Raw genomic sequence first — 14,725 nt, forward strand, 5'->3', positions numbered from 1 at the left:
TATCAGAAATCTCCCTACCAAAAAAAGTCCAGGACCAGATGGTTTCAATGCAGAATTCTACCAGAATTTCCAGGAAGAGCTAATTCCTATACTCCTTAATGTATTCCATAATATAGAAACAGAAGAGTCATTGCCAAACTCCTTTTATGAAGCTACAGTTACCTTAATACCAAAACCACACAAAGACACAACCAAGAAAGAGAATTACAGGCCAATCTCACTCATGAACATCGACGCGAAAATTCTCAATAAAATCCTGGCAAACCGAATCCAGGAACACATTAGAAAAATTATCCATTATGATCAAGTAGGCTTCATCCCAGAGATGCAGGGCTGGTTCAATATACGCAAATCTATCAATGTAATCCATCATATAAATAAACTGAAAGAAAAAAAATCATATGATCATTTCATTGGATGCTGAAAAAGCATTTGACAAAATTCAACACCCATTTATGATAAAGGTGTTGGAGAGACTGGGGATACAAGGATCATACCTAAATATAATAAAAGCAATATACAGCAAGCCGACAGCTAACATCAAATTGAATGGAGAGAAACTCAAAGCCTTTCCACTAAAATCAGGAACACGACAAGGCTGTCCACTCTCTCCATACCTCTTCAATATAGTGCTTGAAGTTCTAGCAATAGCAATAAGACAACATAAGGAGATCAAGGGGATTCGAATTGGAAAGGATGAAGTTAAACTCTCGCTATTTGCAGATGATATGATAGTGTACATAAGTGACCCCAAAAACTCTACTAAAGAACTCCTACAGCTGATAAACACCTTTAGTAACGTGGCAGGATACAAGATCAACTCCAAAAAATCAGTGGCCCTCCTATACACGAAGGATAAAGAAGCTGAGAGGGAAATCAGAGAAACATCACCTTTCACGATAGCCACAAATAGCATAAAATATCTTGGGGTTACTCTAACCAAGGAAGTGAAAGACCTATTTGACAAGAACTTTAAGTCTTTGAAGAAAGAAATTGAGGAGGATACCAGAAAATGGAAAGATCTCCCTTGTTCTTGGATTGGGAGGATCAACATAGTAAAAATGGCAATTCTACCAAAAGCAATCTATAGATTCAATGCAATCCCCATCAATATCCCATCAAACTTCTTCACAGACCTTGAGAAAACAATAATCAAGTTTATTTGGAAAAACAAAAAACCCAGGATAGCCAAAACAATCTTATACAATAAAGGAACTTCAGGAGGCATTACCATCCCTGACTTCAAACTCTATTACAGAGCTACAGTATTGAAAACAGCTTGGTATTGGCATAAGAACAGAGAAGTCGACCTATGGAATCGAATAGAAGACCCGGATATTAACCCACAAACCTATGAGCACCTAATTTTTGACAAGGGAGCTAAAGGTATACAATGGAAGAAGGAAAGCATCTTTAACAAATGGTGCTGGCATAACTGGATGTCAACCTGTAGAAGGATGAAAGTAGATCCATACCTATCACCATGCACAAAACTCAGGTCCAAATGGATTAAAGACATCAACATTAATCCGTCCACTTTGAACCTGATAGAAGAGAAAGTGGGAAGTAGTCTACAAGATTTAGGCACAGGAGGCCTCTTCCTAAGTAGGACCCCAGCAGCACAGACAATAAGAGAAACAATGAATAAATTGGATCTACTGAAACTGAGAAGCTTCTGTAAAGCAAAGGACACTGTCAGTAAGACAAAAAGGCTGCCTTCTGACTGGGAGAAGATCTTCACCAACCCCTCATCAGACAAAGGTCTTATCTCCAAAATATACACAGAACTCAAGAAACTAGGCACTAAATCTCTAAATAACCCAATTAAAAAATGGGGTACTGAACTGAACAGAGAATTCACAACAGATGAACTTCGAATGGCCAGAAGACACTTAAGGTCATGCTCAACCTCCTTAGCGATCAGGGAAATGCAAATCAAAACCACTTTGAGATACCATCTTACACCTGTCAGAATAGCTAAAGTAAAAAACACCGATGATAGCCTATGCTGGAGAGGATGTGGGGTGAGGGGAACACTCATCCATTGTTGGTGGGAATGCAAACTTGTGCAGCCACTGTGGAAATCAGTGTGGCGGTTTCTCAGGAAACTGGGAGTCAACCTCCCTCAGGACCCAGCAATTCCACTCTTGGGAATTTACCCTAGAGATTCCCTAGCATACAACAAAAGCATTTGTTCAACTATGTTCATAGCAGCACTATTTGTAATAGCCAGAACCTGGAAACAGCCGAGGTGCCCCTCAATAGAAGAATGGTTAAAAAAGGTGTGGAACATATACACGTTAGAGTTTTACTCAGCGGTAAAAAATAATGACATTTTGAATTTTGCATGCAAATGGATGGACATAGAAAACGCTTTACTGAGTGAGGTAAGCCAGACCCAAAAAGAGGAACACGGTATGTATTCACTCATAAGTGGATTCTAACCATAATTTAAAGGTATTTGAGCCTATTTTTCGTGATCCTAGAGAAGCTAAATAAGAAGACGATCCTGATGAAGATTATTTAGCTATCCGCCAGGAGGTAGGAAATAGTCAAGAGTCCCAGGTAACCTTGGGTGCATGGGGGGGGTGGGAGGGTTATTGGAAGGGGAGAGGGTTAGAGAGAAGGGAGTAGGGGAGGAATGGAGAAAGCTCGGTTGACCGGGATGGGGGGAAGGGAGGAAGGATGAATAAGGGATCAGGGAAGAATATATTTCAACTAAGGGAGTCATTTTAGGGTTTATAGGAAACTTGATTATATATGGGATCCCAGGTCCAAGGAGAGATCCCCAGATTGTTCTCTGGACAGAGTAGAGGGTGCCTGAACCGGCCTTGGCCCACAACCATACTGATGAATATTTTGCATGTCACCATAGAACCCTCATCTGGCGATGGATGGAGATGGAGGCGGAGAACCACGTTGGAACACTGGACCTAGCTCCCTAGGTCCAAATGAGAGTCAGAAGGAAAGAGATCGTGAGCAATGAAGGCAAGGGCACAGGAAACCTTCATCCGACGTTGGATGGCGATACAGATGGAGACCCATATTGGAACACCGAACTGAGCACTCCACAGTCCAAATGAGGAACAGAAAGATGAAGAAAATAAAAAAAGTAATCAGGACTGCGAGGGATGCGAGCACCCACTGATACAAGGGGACTGATATAATGGGAGTTCACCAAGGCCTGTTGGACTGGGACTGAACGAGGACATGATCCAGCCAGATTCTCTGAATGTGGCTGGCCCGGAGCCTTTTTGAAAAGCCGTTGACAATGACACTGGGACTTGCTTCCTCTGTATGTACTGGATTTTGGCGCTCCAGTCTGTTTGGACTCTCACCTTCCCTGGACCTGGAGGGAGGGGGGAGGAACTCGGGCTTCCCACAGGGCAGGAAACCCTGACTGCTCTGGGGGATGGAGAGGGAGGGGGAGAGGGAGTGGGGGGAGTGAGAGGGTGGTGGGAGGAGGTGCTGAAATGGAAACTTTTATAATTTAATAATAAAAAAAAAAGAATGTGCCAATATAGACATGAAAATTAAAAAAAACCTTAATAGTCTTTTAAAATTATAAACAGACAAACTGAACAAAGCTAAATTCTAACACAACATTTGAGGAACTTGGAACAGCTCAATGAAAAAACAATGTTTTCATAGAATGCCTAAAGGTCTTGAATGGATATGCAAAACTGATGTGTGATTCTCCTCTGTGTGCTGTGATTGCCATTAATGAATAAAGAAACTGCTTTGGACCTATAGCAAGGCAGAATTTAGCAAGGCGGGGAAAACTAAACTGAATATTGGGAGGAAGGAGGTAGAGTCAGAGAGAAGCCATGTAGCCTCGCTGGAGAACAGATGCCAGAACTTTACCTGGTAAGCCACAGACTCATGGCGATACACAGATTTTCAGAAATGGGTTAAATTAAGATGTAGGAGCTGGCCAACAAAAAGCTAGAGCTAATGGGCCAAGAAGTGTTTTACATAATATAGCATCTGTGTGGTTATTTTGGTCCTGAGCTGCCAGGCAGCAGGGAAACAAACAAGCAGCCATTATTACAACACAAAACTACCCAAAAACAGAATAGAAAGAAAAAAAGGAAGAAGAATAAGAGGAGCAGGAGGAAGAGGAGTGTGGGAGGAAAGGGAGGATGGGAGAAGAGAGGCAGAAAGGAGAAGAAAGGAAGGAAGAGGGGAAGAAAAGGGTGAAAGAGAGAAAGGAAGGAGAAAAAGAAAGAAAGGAGAAAATGAAAGGAAGGAGAAAGGGAATCTCTATACAGCGCTGATAGGGGTATAAAACAGTGAAGACACTTTGGAAATAATGACTATATAGTTACCTTCAAAAATTTTATGGAACTATGGGGTCAGGTCATCCTACCCCTGGGATATCCTAAAAGGAATTTTATACAGTTACAGAGATACTTACACATTCATGTTCTTTTTAGCTCCATTTGTGTTGCCTAGGAGTTAGAATCAGCCTTGATACCCATCAACTGATGAATAGGTAATGAAAACATGGTACTCTACACAATGGATTTTTTTCATCTATAAAGAAAAAATGAAATTTGTAGGTAAATGAATGAAACTGATAAAATTCTACCAAGTGACATAATGCATGCCATGCTCAGAAAGACTAAGGCAATACACTCTCTCTTATATGGAAATCCTAACCTCAATGCTTTAATTTTATATGTTTAATCTAGAGTACTTATGGAAGCAAGATATGTGACAGTATAGTGGGGAGGTCTTTTGAAGGGATCAGAGATGGTAACATATAGGTAAAATGGAGATGGAGAAAGGGAATATGCAGGGTGTGTATTCTAATAGGGAAAGGAGTTAAGGTAAGAAGACAGGAGGGGGCAGAAAAAAAGAGAGAAAAGAGACATTACTGGGATACAAACAAGCCTCATAAAACCTAATATATTGTAATCCAATTAAAAATAGAGACTAGAGTGTTGGGGAAGGCTTCTCGTTTCTTTCCTGGCTGCCCAGACCCAAAATAATCACACAGAAACTGTATTATTACAGCACTGCTTGGCATATTAGCTCATACTTCTTATTGGCTAGCTCTTATATCTTAAATTAACTCATTTCTGATAATTTGTGTATTGCCACATGGTTGTGGTGTACCTGGTAATGTTCTCTCTGGTACCTGGCATATGTCTACTGTGGTGGCTACACGGCTTCTCTTTGACTCCACCTACTCCTTCCTCCTCTATCTGCTTGGAATTCCTGCCTTGCCCAATTCTGTACTGCAATAGGCTCAAAAAGACGTTTTTATTAACCATTATTTAATGGTATTCACAGCATACACACGGAAATCTCGCATCACTGGACTAGTGACAACACTGGCTGTCACTGCACAACCAATGCCAGGTATGAGACACACAACAGGAGTTGATCATGAAGCCTCCCAAGAAATACAGGTTCTTGCCTTTTCTCTTGATTGCCCAAATGAATGCATTGGTAAGACCAAAGACACCGCACTGTTTGCATGCAAAATACAGAGAAATCAGTTTTAGATGACCTAGAAGTTTCTCCCTGTTAACTAATGTCCACAGTTTCATATGATGCAATACAGGTTGCTTGGGTGCAGGTAAAGCATCAACAGTAGTGCCCATGTGTGAATTCTATGAAATACAATACCACTCTCCCAGGCAAGATGTGCCGACTGCTGTATTAATGGCGCACTAACTGTTAGGAGGATGTCCTAAGGTTCCATAATTGGATTTGAGGCCTGCTCTCCAAGTGAGAACTGAGGTTTAACACTACAAACACAGCTGAAAACCTGTAATGGAGGAGGTCTTGAGCTTGGGAGGAAATATACTACGACTTCATTGTGTGGAGTCTATACTTTTAAGCACTGATTTTTAAGTATTTTATTAGTCATTCTTCTAATAATTTTATTAGCTAATAATTTATGTGAGCATAACAATGTCTGGTTTTTGAAATTTTGAAATTTATGAACATATATATGTAGTAGATGACATTACATATACTTATTGAACTATCAAATATTTAGGCTTATGGGTTTTTATTTTTAAATCTGAGTTTTGTGTGTATTTAAAAAACAATAAGACAGTATTATACAAAATAATTGATGAGATATCTGTGCCATTTTCATTGCACACTGAATTCCCTAATAACTAACTTAAGTTTCATGTCAAATGTCAAAAGCTCAGAATGGTCTTTCTCAGATTTCCCTGTTTAAAATATAACATTCCAGAAGCTGACATCAACAACTTTCAGTAACTCACAACACTCAATCTTAACACAGTGAATCTGTATCTACATTTTTTTATTTAGAATGGTTATTATTCAATGTCCCTCAAAGGCATATAATCCCCAACAGGAAAGAATTTTACTGTGTCCTAATACATAAAAATATTCTACATGCATACAGTAGGTGATTAACATTTATTAAATGAGTGTGGGAATAACTGAATTAAAGACATATTTACCCCAGTTTTCATGCCTGTGAAAATATCACTGACAATTATATAAGTTGCTAGGATCTGAAGGTTGGCAGCATATGTATTGAGCTGAGAGTTGAACATTTTAATACATAATTCTGGGATTTTTTGTTGTTTGTTTGTGTTCTGGGATGAAACCCAAACTTGGTAGATAAGTGATCTATCACTGAGTTATGATTCCACAGTGTAAGGCTACTTAAAACTTGGTATTACTTATTTAAGACAGAGATTTGTTTTCTGGTGACTGGACCACAGACATGAATATTCTACGGTGATTATGAATCCATTTGTAAGCTGCTCTGTGAGAAGGTTGTATCCATCTGCATTTCTCCCAATGACTCACTCTCGCCCTGCTGTTTGACTTTCAGACTTCTGTTCTTTGTTCTGTCTCTGGCAGCACCAGCTTTTTCCATCTCCCTTCCTATGAAATGACGGTATAGTATCAGTGCTGACTCCCCCAGCTCCTTGTGATGATGACTGTTGTACAGGAAAGGCTTTAAGGAAGCCTTTTGAAGTATCATTGTTATTTCCTTAGGACTTACCCATAAAATTTGCCATTGTCAATGATCTCACAGATCAAAACCCAAACTTAATGCAAAACCATTAATTTCTCACAATAGACTCCTGTAGCCATTGTTTTGAACAAGTAGAACTTGATTCCGCTTAGAGGATGAACCACGTAGTTCCCATTTACATATAGTTTATATGCTGGGAAATTGTTTTAGAGTGATTTATATAATGTCTCATGTTTTCAGTTTTGCCAATATATGTAAAGGCAGTCATTTTAAGGCTTTGTTATCAAGATGCTTACCAACTTCTCATGTGACACAGGTTTTCTCCCTCTTTCTTCTCCTTTATAAAGCACATGCTTTTATTATTATCATTTTTTTGTTTCTGCCTAATTAATGTGGAGTGCTGAGCACACATCTGAAAGGTAACACCTTTAGCTCTGTAGGCTTTTATCCCAGACATCTGATAATAATTACCGCATAAATAAATTCATAACACAAGGCAGTCAGAAGCAGTCTAATTGCACCAATTAATTTGTAGACTCACCTAATTAAATTTTCCTAGCCAGAATGTGTTGTCTGAATACATCAAAGTTTATAAAAGAGAAGTAACAGAGCAGAATAAAAAATAATGCTGTCCTTAATAGAGTCCCCTGAGAACCTTCTAAGGTTAAAATAAGAATCTATCAATGCTGAACAAGAAAATGTGCAGTTCCGCAGCAGTGATGGATGGCTCCGCTAACCTTCATGCAAAGCGATCCTGACACATATTATTATTGAAATAGAAATGAGCATATCTTTGTCTACCTTATTGCTTTTTTATAAAGTGGATGAAATGGTCTGGGTGTCTGAAAACCCTTCTTTCTATTGTACTGGGAAACATTAAGATGATCCTAATCTCTTTCTTCCTCCTGAGGCTTCCATAGCTTCTTGCTTATCTGTTTCCTGCCTTCATGTGTGAACTGAGTGATTGCACAGATGCACGCCAGAGAGAGGGACTATGCAGCATGTAGTCTGCCAGCACAAAGGCATGACCTGCTCCTGGGAGGCTGGGGCAAATTCAGTTCTTCTAACCTTGAAAGAGCCTATGTGCAACATATATGCAAATGTAAAGTACATTTTTCTGTTTCTCGTGCGTATGTGTATGCGCTGTGTATATGTGTGTATGTGCTATGTGAATGTGCGTCCGTGTGTGTAGGATGGAGTTTCACACTGGGAGTCTTCATTAATTGCTCTCTAACGTGCTCATTGTAGTAGGGTCTCCTAGAGTCTGTCAGTATGACTTGGTTAGTCTGTTTAGCCAGCTTGCTTAGGGAGACTCCCTGCTGGAATGATCGTGGGTGGCCATGGCCACCTGGCATTTGTGTGGGTTCTAGAGATCTGAACTCAGGTCCTGACACATATGTGCAACAAGAACTTTAAACACTGAGCCATTTCAATCGTTAACATGTGTTTTTAAGGACTAATCCAAACAGTGGCTAAAAGGAAGCAGTGCAGGTCAGTTTATTAGGGGAGAACTACTCCAACACTCTTTTGTAACTTTCTTTTTATTTATTCTTTGTGTTTTTCACATCATGCATCTTGATCCCATTCATGTCCCTGTTCCTTCATATCCACCCTCTGCCCTTGCAATGCCCCTCTCCTCAAAAATAAAATAAAATTTAAAAGAAACAAAGCAAAATCTCATTACGGAAGCTGTCCCCAATCCGTCTGTCATGACACTGGGCAGGACCATGCTTCCTCATCACGAAGAGATCATAATAGAGCCCAAATGCCTGGCCCCAGAGGCTCCTGATTGGTGTGGAGGTGTTGTTGGAATCCATTCACGACCTGGGCTGGAAAGCCAGGGCTGCGATTGGGTGAGACTCCTCCACCCCAGCAGTATGATGCTGCTGGAGTCCATTTGCCTACTACCAACATTCTTAAATGGCTTTTTATTTTTTAAAAGCATTTGTCCATATTTTTCTTTTTATTGATCAAGTTGACTAACCTCCTCAGCATTTATTAATGTGTGTGTATGTCCGTGTGCGTGCACATGTGTGTGTAGAACTCTCATTTTCAACCTTGAGATAAAATTCTATTCTTTTACTGAACTAGAGGTCTCTGTGTTAACCTATTTGGCCTGGATGCCTGTCTTTACCACTTCCTCCTCTTCTCATTCCCTCTACCTTGCCAGAAGAAAGTCATCTTCCATGCTCTTCCCTGCCTGACAGGAGTCCCTGACACTCCCTGAGAAAAACCAGGTAAGCAGAGATCCTTGTTCTCATCTGTATTCCACCTCCGAAGGACTGGTTGTCCAAGGGCTCCCAGATGTGAAGATTGTGCAGTGAGTTTCAGTTCATCAGTCCACACTGCCCACCGACGAACGTCTCCTCTTACTTGTGAGCAGATGAGATGGGCTTTCGAACAACACCTCATTATGGAATGTCAATATGGGTAATATTGTAGAATTCTTCAGAAGGGGACAATGCCTCACTTTCAGGGGCCTGTTACAATTTGCTTTTGCCATAATCAAGTAAGGCTACTTTGAAATTTGAGTAGGACTTAGAGGCCCCTGAATCAGGGCACAAGCAAGAAGGTGATCTTGTGTATCATAGAAACTTACACTGTTTGTTTCCTAGTAGAAAAACAGATAGTACACAGAGAAAATTTAGAAACCAGGTCAGAGGCTAGTGAGAGAATATTTTTACTGCTTGTGATGCTGCCTTTATGCTCCATGTAGAAAATACAAATTTTCAACGTTGGAGTGGAGAAGTTTTACAGAAAATATAAAAATAAATAAAAATTGTTGGCTTCAAGTTCTAGTGCTGTTTTGATGTCATCATTATTTATTTCCTTTTCTTTCATGTATTTTTACACCAATAGGACTACCCACCACCCTACTTTGTTGACTTCTTTGAAATGGTCTTTTACACAGCTCAGGGGTCCTGAACTCTGGGTCTTACACACCAGCCTCCGCAGGGCTAGGAATCCTGATGTGAACCACCACCCTGGCTCAGGAGGAGACTGTTATATGATAAGTGGAATTCTGCCCACATCTTAGGTTTCTTTCCATGCTGTTGAGGAGGGAAGGTTATTTTTGTTTCTTTTGCACTCTATTTATGTCTCATGACCTACATTAAATGAAGATGGTGAGTGAGAGTGGTAAGTACATATAAAACAAACAACAAGCAAAGCCCAGAAAATTCCTAAAGTTTTACTCAGATTTTTGGTCAATTTCCATCATATTAGTTGCACTCAAATTCACATACAAATGTAATGGCATATCATATAAAATATATAATGATCTTTGAGCGTATTAACAATGCAGTCCTACTACTCTTTTGCTAGAGTATAAATATAGGAGCTTTCCATCTTTGTTCTTAGGACCTATTACTTTATTTAGATATTTGAGTCTAATAAATTTAACTTCGCATGCTTTTGCCAAAGGAAAGGTTTTACTAAGGAATTCAAGTCAAAATACAATAAAAGCAAATCCTATCTTCTGATGTCAATTAAATTAGAAACTCTCAGTCAAATAAGAGAAAAGAAAGAAAATGAAGTTTTGGTAGTGGGATCAACCTCCTCTTGTGACCTATTTTGAAACATTTCTCTCCATGTGACTTCTGTGACTGCACTTCCATTTACATGCTAATTCTGGGTACATTTTATTGGCTCAGAGATTTACCTGGATCTCTTTAAGGCTCCATCCTTCTTGGTCTAGAGCAGTGGTTTATATACTGAGTCACCAGAATCAGTACTATCAACAAACCCTGTTCAGAACTTACATTTTAACTCTGCCTCCAGAATCTCATACTTTGCTTAGTAGATAATAATATACAGAAATGAAACCTGACAATGATTCATGTTTTAACAAACCTTCCAGTGATTCTGACTGTACCTACAAAATAAAGAATCTTCACTCTCTTCTGAGTCTTTCTCAATCTAGATTACTGGCTTCCAGGTCTGCAGACGACTAAACCTGAGTTTGATGCTGAGAACCCATCTTAAGTTGGAAGGAGAGGACTAAAATCCACAAAGTTATCCTCTAGTCTCCATATGTACATCATGTCATGCACATGCACACAGAAAAATAATAAGCAAAATTGAAAAAATAGATTGTTCATCAGTCTATGGAGAGCACTGGAAAATCTACACACAATGTTTAACAGTATGGATAGTCACCATTTATCAAAATTAGCATTACTAGAGAAGACATTCTCTCCAGACAAATTTTAATGAGTTCAAGAAAATTCCAAAAACCTTAGCTTATTGATAGCCTATTGAGAAATCCCAGAATGCCAGATGTGTTTATGGTATAGTACTCACTGTCCTCACAAGGTTAGGTGTCTTCAAGCCTATTTCTGTCATCTTGAACATCAACAAAAGTAGAAAAATAATTAATTTTATGAGAGAAATTTACCTGAAAACCAAAGCTAACAGACAGTATCCCAGTCAGACCGTAATGCCATCTCATTTATGAATACTAGTGAAAAAACTTAGCAACAGAGTTTAACATCCTCATAAAAAAGTACATCATACAGTGACCAAGTAAACCTTAGAACAGAAAAGCAATCTATGTGCCTATCGCCACAGGTAATAAACATTGTGTGTCAAGGTTTATTACAATTTGGAGAAAAACCCAACTGTTCATGTGCTAGAGGCCTGCTTCAGAATGATGCTGCTGGGAAACAGGGCCTCACGGATCTGAAAGGTTGTCCTGACTTCTTCCCTGTTTCCTTTTCAGTGTTTGGCCATGAGATAAGCAGTTTTGTTTCTATGCATCCTTCTTCAGTAGTGTGCCTCCTGAACACACCTCAGAGTTATCAAACAAATCTGCCACAGATTTGAACCTTCACAAACCCAAGGCAAATAATTCTTCCATCTTCACTAGTTAATTATCGTAGATGTGTTCTTTACTGTGATCAATATCTAGTCAATATTTTTAATGATTCATGATAAAAAAGCAATATCCAGTATAGGAATTGATGTTTTCCTGACATTGTATCAGTACACATGTTACATGTGCATAGAATACATCTGATCCCCTGAAAGCTGTTCTGTGGTGTACCTTCAACATTTAAAAAATGATTATCTGACTCTTCAATATTGTTTTATGGACAAAAGACTTGTGTATTTCTAGAATCTTTAGTTTGAACCTTTAACCCATAATGTGATGGTGTTGAAAGGTGTGGCCTTTGAGAGGTGAGCAGGTCATGAGAGTAGACTCCTAATGAATGGAATTCGAGCCTCAAAAGCAGAAACACAGAATGCTTGTTTCTTTCCCCTGTTTGTTCTTGTTAGGTTCTAAGCAGAAACAAGTGTCTGCACAGGACACCCCATCATAGCATGATGATCAAGAGTTACTTCATAGAAGAGTAGAGCCTGACTTTAAAGGGAAAGGAATAAATTTCCACTCTTCTTCAGGTTCTAAAACTTTATAGTCATTATATCTATAACTATATATGCATGTATATTTAAAAATGAAGAGTGCCAGTTAGTCTTCTGCCATGGTTACCAGTATGTCTGTCAGAAATAACTTAAAAGAGAAAAATTTACTTTGGCTCTTGATATTAGAGGGTTCAGTCCATGGTCACTCAACTCCCAAGATAGTCTCAGACATGAAAATAACATCCCCTTTGTATTTAAAGTAGATAGTGGTTTAATCAACTCAAATGTGAAAACAATTCATATTTAAGAACACCAAAATGTCTGTTTCTGTCATTAATCCTTAAATAAGGAATGTCCAGTCTTTTGACATTATTTCATAATATTGTCATCTACAAACTTCACACTGAAGAGTCAAGCAAGGAGTTTCAAAAATAAACCACAAAAATTTTTACAATGTTTTATGTAAATTTATAATTCTATGTTGGTCCCATTGACTATCATGGACTGAAGGCTGCCTAAGGGTCTAAATTATGCAAATCAACAACTATTTCTCTTTTGTCATTTACATTGTATGGTGATTTGAATAGGCATGACCCTGTAGACTCATGTGTTTGAATGCTTGGCCTATTGGGAGTGGCACTATTAGGAGTTGTGGCCTTGTTAGAGTATGTGTGTCCTTGTTGGGTAAAATGTGTCACTGTGGGGACAGGTTTTGAAGTTCCATATGCTCAAGTTATATCCAGTGTGAGAGTTTCCTTCTGCTGTTTGCTAATCAAGGTGTAGAAGTCTCAGTTACTTCTCCAGCAACATGTCTGCTGCATGCCACCATGTCCCACCATGATGACAATGGAGGTCTGCCTTTTTCTGCTTCCCATGTGTGCTTTTAGAGTCTCATAGTTCTTAGGCTCTATTCTCTCGGGCTGGGTTCCTGAGACTATAGGTGGTGTCTATCTAATCTCAAAAACTCAGAACAAAATTTAAAGCAATTCTAAGGATATCACCCCTTTGTAATCCCAATTTTGGGAAAGCAAAGACATGTAGATTCCTGGAGCTCATTGGCTGACCAGTCTAGCAAAACTTGTGCAAGACCCTGCCTCTAAAATAAGGTAAGGCAAACAAGTGGGGAAGATACCATCATCGACCTCTAACCTATACACACACACACACACACACACACGCACATACATATGCACACACTTACATGAACACATATGTATAATACACAAGAAATAGAAAGGAAGGAAGAATCAGGGAAAGAAGAAAGGAAGAAGGAAGGAAGAAAGGAAGAGAAGAAAGTTTTATGCTTCAATATTAGAATACTTTACTAGGAGTAAACCTCTGGTCTGTGTTTATTTTCTCCAGTCTTGCCCTCAGTTTGAACTTCTTTAGTAGATTTCCCCCTACATAATCAGTTCTAGCAAAAGGATATGTGCAACAGGCCTGGTCATAACCCATGCAAACAGCATTTTTGTGTATAATAAGAGAGATCTATGCACAAAGGAACAACCTCTTAGAGTGCTAATCTATCATCTATTACCTATGATAAAACGACCATTGAGAAAGACCCTCTCAACTCATCTCCAGAAAATGATGGAGATCAATATAGTGTAGACGAAAGCATGCATTTCAGAGCATGTGTACACTGATCGCAAGAATGGGAAGTTAATACTCTTGGTAGAGAGTCAGCGTCTCTGCTCCTCAGTTGGCTTTCTTAGGAAAAGGACCAGCTAATTACGGCTATGCTGGTCAGGCTACATCTTAGTGTTAAGGTGTCTTTTATTTACAGACTCTTAGATGTCACCTAGCCAGTGGCATCTTGCCTTTTTATAAGCTCCCTTTTGACTGTTTGCTTTCACAACATTTATTAATTCACCTGCTCTTCTCAGAGGCATTTGGAGCTGATGTATCCATTCCCCTTTCCTTTTAAATGAAAAGAAACTAAAATTGAAAAGAAAGCTTTCATCTCGTTGTCTCTGCCTTGAATGAGCGAGCTGGGCTTGAACTAGCTTCTCTGCCACTCACGACTTCTTGTGTAGTTGTCGAGTAGTTTTTCTTACAAAGCAAGCTGATGTACTCTGCTTTTTGAGAATAAAGAAAGATTTCTCTAAATATCATTCATCATCAAGTAGATGTCCATTAGCAGTGATCAGTTTCATTAAGTAACCTGAACACCTCTATTGTGTGCTAGAAGCACTCATCCTGCTTTCCAAACTACACTGAAAATAATTTGATGTCAATTTCCATGGTGACAGAGAGGAAATATATCTCTTAGAACTGCAGCAAGTACGAATATTTCTGAGCTTTTGTGAAACACTGAATTGGTCCCTTTGTGTCAAGAGTTCTTTGGGTTTTGTTGTTATTATTGTTTCATTACCTGAGAAG

This window comes from Myodes glareolus, chromosome 13 (genome assembly GCF_982192425.1).
Source record: "Myodes glareolus chromosome 13, mMyoGla1.1, whole genome shotgun sequence".
NCBI lineage: Eukaryota > Metazoa > Chordata > Mammalia > Rodentia > Cricetidae > Myodes > Myodes glareolus.